This window comes from Felis catus, chromosome D2 (genome assembly GCF_018350175.1).
Source record: "Felis catus isolate Fca126 chromosome D2, F.catus_Fca126_mat1.0, whole genome shotgun sequence".
Taxonomy (NCBI): Eukaryota; Metazoa; Chordata; class Mammalia; order Carnivora; family Felidae; genus Felis; species Felis catus.
In genome coordinates, this window is record NC_058378.1 from 16,365,645 (window position 1) to 16,381,794 (window position 16,150).

Genomic DNA, 16,150 nt, shown 5'->3' on the forward strand with positions numbered 1-16,150 from the left:
GTGCTTTCCTATGTGTCTCCCCCATGGCTTAGTGTGTCCCCTCCTCCTGAGATCTGTGACCAACAAACTCTCTTTTCAATGGCCGTGGTCTCCTGATCCGTTGGCCTTACTACACCTCAAATTTTCTATCAATACACAGTATCTTACAACAACTCCGGGGAGGCCAACTCATGAATACGAATTTTAGATGTTGCCATAGAGAAAAATGCACCAATGGGTTCCTTCCAACGAACATAACCTGGTGTAATTGAGGAACCTCCCCTGTCCCCAGGGTAGGGTGACTTTATAACGCCCACCTGCTGGGGTTTCAAAATTGCTACGAGCAGGTGGCTGCTCTGTGTGTCCGTGTTCTCCCCTCTGTTGAATGGGAGTTTTATTGTGTTATCCTGTCCCTGGTCCACAATTAGCTATTGGATGTGAGGAGGGGAAGACAACTTGTCTTTTGAATTCACAGGTTTCTGGGGTCATGAGCAGCCGCACAGGGTTCTGCATAGGAGGAGGGCTCATCCTAATCTCCGGCGACTGGGTGGGTCTTTGAGTTGTTCCCCACGGAAAGGTTAAGTTTGTCCCACGTGGCAAAGAAAAAGAGAAGAGAAATAAATCATTGGCGATCAGAAGGGCAGACCATGGCCCAGATGACCAAGTTCTTTTTAAGATTCTTTCCATGTCCTGGCCTCACCACTAATCTATATTTCGGTTTCCATTGGCAACGGTCCCAGCTCAAGCATGCGAGGGGATTGAAAAGATACATGTGAGTCCCAGCCCTGGCCCGGCCTCCTAACTATCTTTTCCTAAGCAGGAGGTACGTGCAAAGGATCCAGTACAGGAAGCAAAGGCCCTGGAGACACAGAACCACGGGATCGAAGGAGCCTCAGTCCCCATACGACTGAGGCAGAGCCCTCTCAGCTGCCAGCTGACCCTTTATGTGAACGAAAACACTGTTTTCCCCCAAATTTATGTCACATGGTGAGTACAGTCTGGAAACATACCACAAAACTCACAGCCTGATAAATGTTTGATCCATTGCAGAGTAGTTAAGATCATAGGCTCTAAAGGCAGGTGTCCTCGGACATATTAGGTCTGCGACCTTGTGTGAGTTACTCAATCACTCTGTGCCTCTGTTTCCTCACTCATATGATAGGTATTCTGATAGGTATCTGTTTCCAAGGGCGGTGGGGAGGATTCAGTGAATTAATATCTGTAAAGCTTTTAGAACAGTTAGGCTTCAAGATACTATATAAGTTAACCACTTTTATATTATCCTAAGATCATAGTCATCGGTTTTATTTACTTATTCAACAAATGTGTATGGAGCTCTGACCATCTGCCAGGCATTCTGATGGGCACTGAGTAAACAGTAGTGAAAAACGGATGTGACCAAGGATTTATAAATAAGAATTTTTCTGCTATATTCTTGGTGCCAAGAAAAAAAAAAAAAAAAGAACAACGTGGCTATCCTTAAAAAAGAGATTATCAAATAAATTATGTTATATCCACGAAGGGGAATAAAATGTTGACGCTGAACGGACCCAATCGAAAAGCTTCAGAATCTGTGAAAATACGGAAAACACTCACAATGCAAATGCCTGCCTCAGGGCCTTTTTGTCTACTCAGCTTGCTGGTTGGAAAACTTGAAACAGAGGAATGGCTCCATAAGTCATCTTTGAATGGGGCATCTGGATGGCTCAGTTGGTTAAGCATCCGACTTCAGCTCAGGTCATGATCTCGCGGTTCGTGAGTTCGAGCCCCGCGTCGGGCTCTGTGCTGACATCTCGGAGCCTAGAGCCTGCTTCGGATTCTGTGTCTCCCTCTCTCTCTCTGCCCCTCCCCCACTTGCCAAAAATAAACAAACATTAAAAGTTTTTAATGTAATTTTTTAATATTTATTTATTTTTGAGAGAGAGAGAGAGTGAGCAGCGGAGGAGCACAGAGAGAAGGAGACAGAGGATCCAAAGCGGGCTCGGTACTGACGGCAGGGAGCCTGATGCAGGGCTCGAACTCATGAACTGTGCGATCATGACCTGGGCCAAAGTCAGCACCTAACTGACTGAGCCACCCAGGGGCTCCCACCATCTACCATTTTAATCATTTTTAAGTGCATAGTTCAGCGGCATGAGGCACATGTACACTGCTCTGTAAACATACATCATCCTCACCCACCTCCAGAACTTTTCATCTTCCGGGACTTCAACTCTGTCCCCGTTAAACACTAACTCCCCATTCCTCCTTGACTTCAAGCCCCCGGCTGCCACCACCCTACTTCCTGTCTCCACGAATGTGACTCCTCTAAGTACCTCTTGTAAGTGGAATCACAGTATTGGCCCTCTCGTGACTGGCTAACTTCACTTAGCACGTCTTTGGAGTTCATCCATGTCAGAATTTCCTTCCTTTTTAATTTTTTTAATGTCTACTTATTTCTGAGAGAGAGAAAGAGACTGAGTCTGAGTGGGGGACGGGCAGCGAGAGAGGGAGACACAGAATCCAAAGCAGCTCCAGGCTCTGAGATGTCAGCACAGAGCCCGACGAGGGGCTCGAACCCACAGACCAGGAGATCATGACCTGAGCCGAAGCCGGACGCCCAACCCACTGAGCCACCCAGGCGCCCTGGCTTCCACCTTTTTTTGTTGTAAATAATATTGCTGTGAATATGGATGTGGGGATATGCGCTCAGGTCCCTGCTTTCCATCCTTTGTGCATACAGCCAGAAGGGGCATTGCCGGGTCAGACAGTAACGCTTTCGTAACTTTTTGAGGAATTGACATACTGTTTTCCATAGTGACTGTTCCAAATCCTAGGACTCCGAGGAAGCCAGTCTGGTGACAGTTTTCTTAGTGCTTCTCCTTTCTGCCTTGGCCTCCCAACACTCCTCGTCTTAGCCCCCTCCCCCGCACCCCTGCTTTCCTCCACCCTGTGGAGAGGGCCACACAGGAGAAGCAAAATGGTCTTACAGCTGCAGGAGCGCGGTGTCACATTGAAGGCAAGACACTTTTGTGATTACTCTCTTCCTGCAGGAGGGGGCTAAGACCCTGTGGTTCTTTCTGTGAGTTATAGGAAAACGGCCGTGGCGTTGGAATCCTAGCCCTGACTCCACAGACTACTAAGAGCATCCCTGAGAAAAGTCAGTAGCTCAGTTTCCCTCTCGATAAAATGCCTTTTCTTTCTGGAACTCCGAACTGGGCTCCCGTTGATGACGCTAGCTCTAAGCATGCTTAGACAAGAACAAAACGCTGTACAAACTCTCTCCGTTTTGTTAAAACGCTATCCTGAGCAAGGAGTTCCATCTCACCGTTGCGCTAACGCTCTTGACCACACATTGCATCCGGTAGGGGGCAGGCGGGTCATAACGCACCCAATGCTCCGTCCCCCTCCACCACCACCGGGGACGGGGATCCAGGGTGCCACCAACACCCTTTCTCTCCCTTCTGCAGGAAGGTTGCCTCTGTCTGCGGCGCCTCGTCAGATTTTTTATGCTTCGAGGATTAAGCCTCCGAGGTGACACTTGCAATGTAGCTGAATCAGAGAAACAACAGCAACGCCACCGACCGACCGCAGCCAACAAGGGAACTGGGAACTGAAAGGAAAATTGTCTTCTTTGTATCCAATGCCGAGCAGGTTTCTTTCATACTCCAGGTATCTCTTCTCCTTTCCTCCCTTCTCAGAGGAAGTGAGGTTACACGCCACCATGTGCAACTGATCCCAGTTACGTGATCACGTGAGCCTCTCTCCCCGGTCCGGGAATGATGGATTTGCATGAGGTTGGGGGCGGGGCATCCCAAATGACCTCCGAAGTTGGACCCGGGAGATTTCCCAGGGACCGTCCCAACCCCGGCCGGGAACGGAGATGGCTGGGCTAGTGATTTCTCTTACAGGCGTCTATTTTTCAGCTTTACTCGGGTCGATCTTCAGAATGCGCAGCCGCCTGAACCGTGAGCCCCTCCAAGGCTGGGTGTAAACCCGACGACCTCCCCTAATTCATGGCCTCGGATCCACACACCGCCAGAGACACACGGAGCAGTGTGGCGGCCGCCCCCGTCCCACGGCCTTCTGCGGCATTGTTACGACTTGATGCCTTGGCAATAAATGACGTGCCTGCTCAACACCCTCCCCAGTCTTCTTTCTGCTCCAGGAACAGAGACGAGTCGGCTGTGGATGGAAACTAATGACCTACAAACCTGGCCCTTGTGGCCACCGGCCTTTACAACTTCATTGCTGAAAACTTTTGCCGACTCCCGATTTTTCTAGGCGACGATGGCCTGATGGCTGAACCTGGACCTGTGGCACTGTTGCATTTTTGTCCCAGTTTACGTTTTTGGCCCCCGCCCCACCCCCACACCAGTTTCCCATTTGACTCGCTGCCGAGATTCTCCAGTGGAGTCTTGTCTTACTCATCTTGGTGGCATGGGATCAGTTGCCCAAGAACGATGGTTGGGAAAAGAAATGAACGCCCCCGATCCCCACCATGACCTCCGAGCACTGTGGCTGTGGGGAGGGTCTGGAAGCAGAGGTCCTCATACTAGTGAGCAGGTGCGTCAGGAGTGTGCGAAACGCCATGTGAGTCAGAACCCTCCAGCTGTAGAGTGTGGAAGAGTGGTCTCTCAGGCAGGGGTACTTTCACACTAGCCAAGGGGGGAGGGTCTGGCTTACACCTGTTAATGCTTTCTCCCCGCAAGTTCAGGAGCCTTTGCCAATCTCGTCAAACCCAGCCTTCAGCTTCTCGGCCTTGAAGGCTCCCAGTCTTGCAGGTGGTCTGGCTTCCGGCACAGATGAGGCCGTGCATCGAAATCCCCTTTGGTGTTCTCTACCTCCTTTCCGAGCTCAAGAAAATGAGCACTAACGTCATCGCTATTTATGTTTTGCAATGCTAATGCCACAGTATGTCATACACAGTGTAAAACAAACGCATTTACCTGTGAGAATGCATTCGCTTAATTTCGATGCTAAATACGAAATGAATAATGTGATAAACACGATGTTGGATGATTAAAATGAATCCGTAATTTCTCGCAAGCGTTCGAGAAGGAAATTACAGGAAAATATTAATGCTTTTTATAATGATTACTTCGCTTGGGGCAAGCAGAAAGCCACTATTTCCTCCTGGGGTATCATTTGTTCCAATTCAAAATAATAAATTTAATTGAAGGCCCTCGTGCCATTAAAAAAAAAATAAACCATTCTTGGGGCGCCTGGGGGGTTCTTTCAGTTGAGCGTCTGACTCAGGGCATTTTCCAGCGGTTCGTGAGCTCGAGCCCCGCATCGGGCTCTCTGCTGTCTGCACAGAGCCTGCTTCAGATCCTCTGTCCCCCCGTCTCTCTGCCCCTCCCCTGCTTGCTCTCTCTCAAAAAATAACTACACATAAAAAATAAAACCATTCTTCTCCCCGGTTTTAGCACATGGACAACGTTTTTAGCTTTCATGCGGATCCGTGGAATTTTAGAACTAGAAATAACCGTTGACGTCATATGGTCCGATAGCTTGCAAAGAAGCAGAAACCCCGTCCATTCAATAACTTGTCCGTGGCCCTACAGGTAATTAGTGGCGGAGTAGCGTTCTGGCACATTTTAGGGAGAAATAATGAGAGAATAGATTTCCTTCATTGGTGTGTATGTCACAAAAGGTCTCAGCAATCATAAAAGAAAATGTTTTCTCGGGGTTAATTAATCTCTGGCCAAATGAATGTCTTTAATGTGGTGATACAGAGCGCTTCTCTCTCACGTGGCTTTCCCAAGCTCATTCTCCGCACCAGATCTCTCTCTGACACCCTCAAAGCATGTGAGGTGTGAGACTGCATATACTCTATAGGAAGATTCATCAGGGAAGGACACCAGCAGGTGCCCATGACAGTGTCTCCCACCCTCCTCCACATTATGTGCCATAGAAACCACTTTCCACAGGGGCGCCTGGGTGGCTCAGTCAGTTAACCGCCTGCCTCTTGGTTTCCGCTCAGGTCACGATCTCACAGTTTGCGAGTTCGAGCCCTGCGTCAGGCGCGGCGCTGACCGCGTGGGTCCACTTGGGATTCTGTCTCCCTCTTTCTCTGCCCTGCCCCTGCTTGCTCCCTCTCTCTCTCTCTCTCTCTCAAAAATAAACATTTTAAAAAAAGCTGACGAGGCTGCTCCTGGTTGGGGGCGGCTAATTCTGGAGGTCAGGGTGCCCCAAAATCCAAGGACTCAGCCCCAAGGACTCAGCCCCAAGGACTCAGAGGATCGACACTTCACAACACCCTACCTGTTCCTGGCTATGCCATAGCTTGGTACAGGTAAGAAATGTGCCTGGACCACCGATGCCCAGTTCTGTGGGGTCATTCCCAAGACCCGCTCCTTGCAATATATATGTGGTAGGAACGAACGTATTTCCTGTTCCCTCTGTGTTCACATTTAGTGATCAGAAACTGAATTAAGGCTTAGGCATAATCTTTACTTAACCAGAGCCGAGCTGCTGAATACCCTGTGAGGTCACGTACAGAAAATTATTCTGGGGCTGAGTAGATTTAAATATTTCATTATTCACAGTGACCTTGGGCATGTCTCAAAGACAGCCAGGTGAGAGCGCCAAAAGAAAAAAAAAAATTAACCCTGTAGGGGAAGAGTTGGACAAGGAGCTGCCCCCGAAAGGCTTATTTATTTTATTCCTCTCTTGGTTCCCTGGGTAAGATATGTCTTTAAGAATTTTCCTAGCCACAAGAGACGGCATTTGTGAAAAACTGCGGTGTGAGACACAGCCCCTAACAGGCGCACTATAGAGGCAACTTCCTTCTTTTCTGTCTGCATCTTTATATAGTTTTTTTGTTTAGGGGCGCCTGTGTGATTCAGTCGGTTAAGCATCTGACTTGGGCTCAGGTCATGATCTCTCAGCTCGTGAGTTCGAGCCCCGCATCGGGCTCTGTGCTGACAGCTCGCAACCTGGAGCCTGCTTCTGACTCTGTGTCTCCCTCGCTCTCTGCTCCTCTCCCGCTCGTGTTCTGTCTGTTATATATATATATATATATATATATATATATATATAGTTTTTGTTTTTACAGACAAATGCATCTTTTGCCTTAAAGCCTTCAGTGATATGAGGAAGGATGTAGCATTAAAATGGGTCAGGTCAGTGAAGTGGGAAAAACAGTATATAAAAAATGTTAGGGGTCCCTGGGTGACTCAGTCCTTTGAGCATCCAACCCTCGATTTTGGCTCAGGTCGTGATCCCAGGGTGGTGGGATCGAGCCCCTCATCAGGCCGTGCACTGGCCATGGAGCCTGCTTAAGATTCTCTCTCTGTCTCTCTCTCTGTCTCTCTCTGTCTCTCTCTGCCTCTTTCTCCCTCTGGTTCCCTTCTCTGCTTGTGGTCTCTCTGCCTCCCTAAAATAAAATAAAAACATAAAATGTAAGAATTTATTCAGGGCTTACTTATAGGCTAGCCACTAGTCTAGTTTCTCTGCCCATTGCTACATATACGGCAAATCGCTGTACTCAATATCTATTCCAACTTTGCTCTGTACTACAGAGGCTGGAAGGCAAGCTGTATTTGCCAAACTTCCTGCCAGGTAAGTCTGGGAGATGGCCATGCACGATGCGAGCAGGGGAAGTTCGTTGTCTGCTGGAGCAAACAGACTGTCCTTGGCCGGCATGGCAGAATTTCTGGTGCGCAGTGTGCATCGTCAAATTAGCTGAATGGTGGGAGCTCATGGTAGTTGTTCCCTGCGAAATCAGTCCTGTGCCACATTGGGGCATTTTTCTTGGCCAGCTATGGTTGTCTGGCACTCCCAGAAATTCTCAAAGCTAATAAATAACTTTAATTTCCCATTTGCTTACAGTAGCTAACATTTATGCTGGGTTTTGTTGTTGTTGTTGTTCTGTTAAAAAAAACCCAAAACCCTAACTAGTGCTACAGTTAGTATCAGAAATGGCTGTAGGTGATAGAGCGCTGAGAAAACGGGCATCTAGGATTGGTGACGTAAGGGTCCAGTTGACATCAGAAGGTGAAGCAGTTCATGGGATGCCCTGGTGGAGCATTTTCTTCCATTCTTGTCGATGTTCATCTGAAATGAAAAGCCACTGAAGGCAAGCTTCCTGCTGTAGACCAATATGAAGGACAGAAAGGATATTAGAACGTTATGGGGTGCCTGGCTGGCTCAGTCAGTTAAGTGTCCGACTCTGGACTTCAGCTCAGTTCATGATCTCACAGTTCATAGGACCGAACCCCGCATTGGGCTCTCCTCTGGCAAGATGGAACCTGCTTGGGTTTCTCTCTCTCCCTTGCTCTCCGCCTCTCTCTCAAAATAAGTAAATAAAATTAAAAAAAAAAGAAAGTGAGATAGACTGGTTATTTCTAACCGCTTGAAAGCTTAATGAAAGAAATCAAAAAGCTCAAGGTTTTGAACTCAACTCAATGCATAGTGTGCGGTCGGCTGCCTCCAGGGTGGCCTCACTGATCCTCATCTTCTGATATTCATACCTTGTATGATCCCCTCCCCTTGAGTGTGGGCTGGATTTGTTGACTCATTTCTAATGAATGGAATATGGCAAAGGTGATGGGATGCCACTTCTAAGATGAGGTTATGAAAACATCGTGGCTTCCATTTTGGGTGCAATCTCTTCCTCTCTTGGATGGCTCACCTGGAAGGAGCCGAGTGACATATCATGAGGCAACCCTGTGGAGAGTCCCATGTGTTTAGGGACCAGGCCCTGTCGACAACCACAGGAGTAAGCTTGGATGCAGACTCCTCCCGCCAACCCAAGTGAGTCTTTCGATAAAGGCAGAGCTCGAGCCCACAGCCTGACTGAAATATCACGAAAAACCTTGAGCCAGACACCCTTAGCTGAGCCACTTGGATTCATGACCCACAAGAAAGCTACTAGGTAATAAATATTTGTTGCTTTAGGCCACTGAGTTTTGGGTAATTTGTTACACAGCAATAGATAACTAATACAGATGTCTTTGAAGACGAAGTCGTTTCTTTGGTCGTCTTCAAAGAATCCCTTTCCTGTGGTAGCCACGGGGGAGACACAGCTGAAAACTGAATTCTGAATTTGATTTTTCAAGGTGATGGGTTATAAAAGTCCCCCCCTGCAGAGGGTCCCTAAATACTCAGGTGGACAAGAGGAATGTCCGCACATCTCTTTGCTCAGCCAATCCAGCGCTCACGCAGTGGGTTCCTGAATCAAGTGGCCATGAAAGCAGGAGGGACAGGGGGTCCCATGGGCTCTAAAACTGAACTGAGCTTTTGGGTTTCCCCAGCTACTTCCCAGCGGAAAGAAAATTGAGTACAACACCTTACGCCATGGGCACCTAGCTGACCTAGAGGCAGGTTTTATTTTTTACCCCTTCTGCCTTTGAGGAAAAAGGGATTCGTTCTAGATTTATATGTATTCTCGACATCTATCCTATATTTAAATTTGTCTTATTCTCCTGCCGTGCTTCCACGTGGAACACAATCCCGATTATTCACCATGATAGTGTCTTCCACCATATGGCTCCTGTTCGAGGAACTCACTTTACAGCGAGCAAATGAAGGCAGGGAGCTGATACGGATGATGTTTTAAAATGTAGGCTTCGTTATTAGTCGGGGATGGTGAGGCCAAAAGATCGGGAGACAATTGCCACCGAAAAGACAGCTTGTTTCCTACAGCCCCCCAAACCATGGGATGCGGATGGGGCGTCACACGGGGTTGCACCAGGGTCAGCCAGGAGACAGAGAGCAAGAGCGAAATCATTGTTGACGGTCTTTCTTGTGGCCTCCTGTGGGGCGGGATAAGAGGGCTCACTCAGGATTGGCTGGTTTGAATGATTTCAGCAAGCTCTGAGGTATAGGGATGTCCCTAGTTGTCTGACGCCTGGCTCTGAGATGACCAGGGCGGGGAAGCTTGGCCTGTAATGGAACAGCCAGATATAAGAGGCAGGGCTTGGGGGTGGGGGGAGTGGAGTGTGGGCTCTGGGTTGGTTGGCTTGCGTATGAAAAGGACCTCAGAGACTAGTCATTTACTATCTCTAAAAACTAGCTAATTTGGCAGGAACAGTCTCTTCGGGGTCAGTAAGACTTCAAACGTCAAAGTGTCAGAATACCCAAAATAAAAAAGGCATGACGGGTACAGATAGCAATCTCTGCCCCAGCATGCATCCTTTTCCCTAGACAGTCTTGGAGAACATACAAATTAATGTGTTAAAGACTGAGTTAATTACAGCGCCGGGGAGACATTGCACGAAGTTGAAGTTTCCTCGTATAGGATGTAGTATACGCTTTTTATCGCTATTCTTTTTTTCACAGCCAGAATACAAGAATCCAGATACCACGGGGTAGAAGTGGGGGTGGCTTCCTGTGCTATTACAGTTAGTGACTTACTTGCAAAATGTTCAGGTCTTATCTCCAGGCCTCTAGGCATTCCTGGATTAGAGTTGAAAAAAATAAAAAAGGGAGTTCATTCCCTGGGGTCACGGTGTTCACTCTGTTGATCTGGAAGTTAAGATTGCCACCAAGTTTGTGACCTTCCTCATGCCATGCAATGGAAGGCAATCAATGGCAGGATGTTGGATTCTGACCATCAAAGGAAAATGAACAGGGGTCAGTATGAATGGAGCCAGGCAGTCCCTTAGGAAGCTTCCCTACACTGTCCTGTTGAGCTGTAAAAAACAGAAGGCGTTGGCAACTTATACCACCAAACAAAAACAAAAACAAAAACAAAAACAAACCAAGGGGCAAGAGCATTTAGGAAGCAAAGTCTGGGTCACTTAGTAATAACCTCAGCCAATTGAGGCCATAGCTGAAGGCAGAGAGAAAATGGAATGAATAGTAGAAAAAGAAGTTGTAAATTCCAGCTCGAGGCTTATGACCAGTTGTAGACACGAGGACTATAAAAAAAACTAGCCACCTTGTCTTTCATGCTTTTCCTTCCCATTTCCTCTGCTGTCTCTCAGTAGGATGCCAGTGTTGCCCAGACGCACAAGATATTTTGGAGGGAAAGGTTGGAAGATGGTTTCATTCATAGTAAGGATGGTTAAGTAGGTGCATATTAGCCTGTCATCTTAAGTATGAGGAAAAGAATATGAGAACTACCATTAATATCCCAAAAGTATGGACTGGGGCACAGAAGTATGAGCAGAGGAGGGGCAGAGAGAGAGGGAGACACAGAATCCCAAGCAGGCTCCAGGCTCCAAGCTGTCAGCACAGAGCCCGATGCGGGGCTAGAACTCGTGAACCGTGAGATCAGGACCTGAGCCAAAGTCAGACACTTAACCGACTGAGCCACCCAGGCACCACCTAGTGAGAATGGATATTTTTCTCCAACAAATGGCTCTATTCCATTCAAACAGATCCTTATAGTAATTCTTTGAGGGATGTTCTATTATCATTGCTGTCATTTTATTACGAAGAAATGGAGGCACAAAGTAGCTCAAGGTCCCCAAGCTAGGAAGCAGGAAGGTAGGATCTGAATTTAGGTGATTTAACATTAAAGCCCATATTATGGTCCTCTGTGTTATGTTACCTCTACAAATCTAGCAGACCAGGAGTAGAAGAGGAGAGGGAAGAAAAGGGGGGTTAGGAGAAACAGGTGAAAAAAACAGATGCTCCGAGAGTTTAAAACATTTATCCACAGCCCAGACTGTAAGTGATAGATACCAGGTTCAAACACAAGTTTATCAATTCAAATCCTGTATTCTTTTCACTGCACCACATTCAAGTTACTAATCATGCTTATTTCAAGTTCGGAGCTTAATTTGAAGGGAAGGCTATAGATCAGTCTAAGGGCAGGAGGAATCTTAGCATGGTGGGATCAGCTGGTTACTTCTGATGGTGTTGGAAAGCTTGATGAAAGAAAATAACAAAGTCAAGTTTTGAAGTCTTCACTCAAGGCATGGTTTGAGAACCAGAGAATCGAAAGAGTATTCATTCTCCATCCGGGCACCAATTTGGCAATTAATTTATTAAAGGTATGATTCGTCTGCATTTAAGAATATTAGATGCAATTGAACATGATCTGAATCAGCTCTCTCCACCACCTTTAAGCCCATTTCACACCTGCTTTCATATTGCCATGAATTCCACACAGTTTCTGGTCCGTTATTGGGACTTTTTGTGTTTTCTAGAATTGTTATGTTTAATTAAAAAGAAACTACATTCTGTCCTTCAGAATTCTGTTTAATTAAAAAGACACTACAGGGGCGCCTGGGTGGCGCAGTCGGTTAAGCGTCTGACTTCAACCAGGTCATGATCTCGCGGTCCGTGAGTTCGAGCCCCGCGTCAGGCTCTGGGCTGATGGCTCAGAGCCTGGAGCCTGTTTCCGATTCTGTGTCTCCCTCTCTCTCTGCCCCTCCCCTGTTCATGCTGTCTCTCTCTGTCCCAAAAATAAAAATAAACGTTGCAAAAAAAAAAAAATTTAAAAATAAATAAATAAATAAATAAAAAGACACTACATTCTGTCCTTCACCTTCATTCAAGGTGAACCTTGAAAAGATAAGGAAATGGATAAGCTCCATCTGCCATCTTATGCTAAAACATCGTAAGTAGCTTCTTTCTAGTGCAGTCAAGAAAATAAACTTGCCCAGAATACAAATATTTTATTAAAATGCCATGGTTTCTGAGAATGTGAATCAGTGAGATACGTCAGCTAAAAGTATATCTAGTTACTTTTTTTTTTTTAATTTTTTTTTTCAACGTTTATTTATTTTTGGGACAGAGAGAGACAGAGCATGAACGGGGGAGGGGCAGAGAGAGAGGGAGACACAGAATCGGAAACAGGCTCCAGGCTCTGAGCCATCAGCCCAGAGCCCGATGCGGGGCTCGAACCCACGGACCGCGAGATCGTGACCTGGCTGAAGTCGGACGCTTAACCGACTGCGCCACCCAGGCGCCCCTCTAGTTACTTTTTAAAATAGCAATTTGGGCTCTGGTTATGGGTCATAACCCATTGGGATTCGTTCTTTTTCTCAAATTGTCCCTGATTTGACCATGAAGAGAAACTTGAGGTTGGGTCCTCGTCCTTTTGTTAGGTCCCCATCATTTCTTCAGATCTTCCTTATTTTCTGCCACTTCAAGACGTTCCAGGCTTCTCTGGTACTTACCCTGCCCTAGGACTGGATCTGAGTGGGACAGAAGCTTGGGGCACTAGAGCTCCTCATGGGTATTGGGGTGCTTTTGTTTCCCCGCCCTCGTAGCTAATGGGACTAGGACTACATGCACAGTTCCGTACTGAATAAAGAAACCAGTGCAGAAGGGGAAGCTCTTCGTTGAGTGGATCTTCAACTAACAAACGTAGAAGAAATGAAGAATGGAAAACCACTGTTTGGCAAACCCCACAGAGATGATCGCTTCAAGGGAGAATCATCAGTGGAGGCTAAAATCAATGGGCAAGAGTATGATGAGAAACAGGAAGTTTACATTACCTCAAGGTGTCTCCCCACAAGCCACTAGTACTTACAAAGAGAAAAATAATCTCTTTGCAGTGAAGGGGCTGGCAACCTAACCAAGTGGTCAAAGTCGCCTCACCAGGAGTGGGACAGGCAAATTGATATTGAGCTCTCCCTAACGAGGCACACTAAATACACACGTGACGTCCACGGTGTGTCTGCCCAGAGTTCAGAATCTGACTCTGCTTACAAAGAAAAAGCAGGCAAGCCCAAATTGAGGAATATCATCCAAATAACTGGCCAGGACTCTTGGAAAGTGTCCTGGTCATACCAAAAGAAGACCAAAGGACTGTTCCAGGGTAAATGACAACCAAACGCAATGGGTGATCCCGAATTGGATCTCAGATTAGAAAAACCTCATGAGATGCTTGGTGAAATTTGAAGAGCGCCTATAGATTACACGCCAGTAGCAAATCAGTCTCACCTCCTGATTTCGAGAATTATCTTGTGGGTCAAAGAAAATCTTAACGTTTGGGGAATTGGGATAAGGGCTATCCCAAACATTCCCTTACTATTTGGTACCTTTTCCCTATATCTGAAATCATTTTAAATGAAGGGCTAAAGTATTACAAACATTTTAAAATGACATCCAGAAAAAACCATACAAGAGGAACCAAATGCCTGTTACGAAACGCTGCTGGCTACGTGGTTGATGGCGGCTCACACCGAGACCAGGGGGGACCCGTGAGCTGTTATGTCCGACCCTCACCATTACTCTTACCAGCTACTCTTTTTCTTATCATTCTTTTTTTTAAATTAATTTTATTCTTTTAATTTACATCTAAATTAGTTAGCATAGAGGGCAACAATGATTTCAGGAGTAGATTCCTTAATGCCCTTTACCCATTTAGCCCATCCCCCCTCCCACAACCCCCTCCAGTAACCCTCTGTTTGTTCTCCACATTTGTGAGTCTCTTTTGTTTGGTCCCCCTCCCTGTTTTTATATTATTTTTGTGTCCCTTCCCTTATGTCCATCTGTTCTGTGTCTTAAAGTCCTCATATGAGTGAAGTCATATGATTTTTGTCTTTCTCTAATTTCGCTTAGCATAATACCCTCCAGTTCCATCCACGTAGTTGCAAATGGCAAGATTTCATTCTTTTTGATTGCCAAGTAATACTCCATTGTATATATACACCACATCTTCTTTATCCATTCATCCATCGATGGACATTTGGGCTCTTTCCATACTTTGGCTATTGTCGATAGTGCTGCTATAAACATTGTACCCTCTACTCTTACTTGTGAGTTACACATATTAGCAGCGAAAAATCAGTCCCTGCATGATCACAGCAGAATCTGGGGGGCTAGACTCTCCAGAAGACCAGGGAGGGGGAGATTTTTACATATCCCCGAGAGTACCCTAGGGCATATTTATACTAGAAAAGACAGTCTGAAATGTCTTATTGTGTCCTTTTTGTCCGACAGTGTTTCAAAATATCATTTTGTTTGAAATACCTTTTTTAAAGTTTTATACTAAAAACAAACGTTAATCCCACCTCCAGCTACCAGAACCGCTCGCGACATTATAGATTTTGAGGTCATATTGAAACGCACAATCACTGCCGCTATTTTGATGAGCTATCATGTGTTCATTTTTATTTTATGCAGCTTGGCTGCTATGGCCTGGATACGTGGTAATATCTGAAGTAAGGGATATCTGGCGTAGGTTAGATTTACAATACGAAGAATAAACACTTTTTTTCAGGGTGAGAAAATGTTTTCTGGGTTCAAGTGCTCGTAATAAAATGCAAAATCAGTGACATGGTGATATTATTATCGAATCCCTGAGGGAAGAGATTTTCAGGACTCGGGCTTTAACCCTGATGTCTTGTACAGAACCAGACTCATGACAGGTCCTCAAGGAGATTTGAAAATGATTTAATATTTGCTTGCCCTCAAAGTTCATTTGTTTTGGAATATTTGCCTCTACGTTGGCTTTTTTTTTTTTTTTTTTTTAACACCTGCCCTGGTTGTTCCTATTGGAATAAATATCTAATGCAACACCAGTAGGAGTCAGTCTTCTTTGAACACTAACTTATTTTTTAATTTAAGTGTCCAAACTTTTTAATTTAACTACCAGACTTTTGGTAGTTTTCAGTGACTGCAACCTCCAGGGAGGGAGTCTTGATGAGGTCCTGCTTCTCTGGCCTCTCCTCAAACCCTCCTGGATGGGGCCACGGTTGTCAGACATTCCCTCTTTCTCCAGTAGGTCTATACACACTCAGACTATCATTTTTTAACCTTTTAAAATAGGGGCCATCTGCCACACTGAGTATACTTAATAAAGTCCGCAAGCCAACTGTTAATCTGTAGGACATACACAGGATGTTTAAGATATTTTTGTAAATTATAAACCATATCGCCGATTTAGCATAAGTACATACTCATGCCCATGTACGTTATGCATACAATTTTGGGTGTATATATGCATACAGCTAGGAACCAAGTGGGGGAAGCTTGCACAGATGACATAGACACTTTGCTGAAATCATAGTGTCTTAGCTGTAATAGGAGCGGTAAAATCCCTGATTGCTCACAAAAGCTCCATTAGAACAAATGTATTTAATAGATTTAAGTGTCTGACACATTTTAACTATTGGCGACTGGCACTGTGGAATAATGAAAGGCATATTGGATGTGAATTTAAAATACACGAATTCAAATCTGAGTTCTACCACTTTTTTTAATGTTATTTATTTTGGAGAGAGAGACAGACAGAGCGCGAGCAGGGGAGGGGCAGAGAGAGAGGGAGACACAGAATCCCAAG

At 45.8% G+C, this 16,150-nt stretch overlaps 1 long non-coding RNA gene across 1 annotated transcript; it reads left to right on the forward strand.

Annotated features, from left to right (window-relative positions):
- The first annotated feature begins 3,235 nt into the window (after positions 1-3,235).
- LOC109492856 lies at positions 3,236-4,097 on the forward strand. The gene is made up of 2 exons (XR_002146816.3): positions 3,236-3,630; positions 3,885-4,097. It is a non-coding gene; the product is annotated as an uncharacterized LOC109492856 (long non-coding RNA).
- Positions 4,098-16,150: the final 12,053 nt, after the last annotated feature.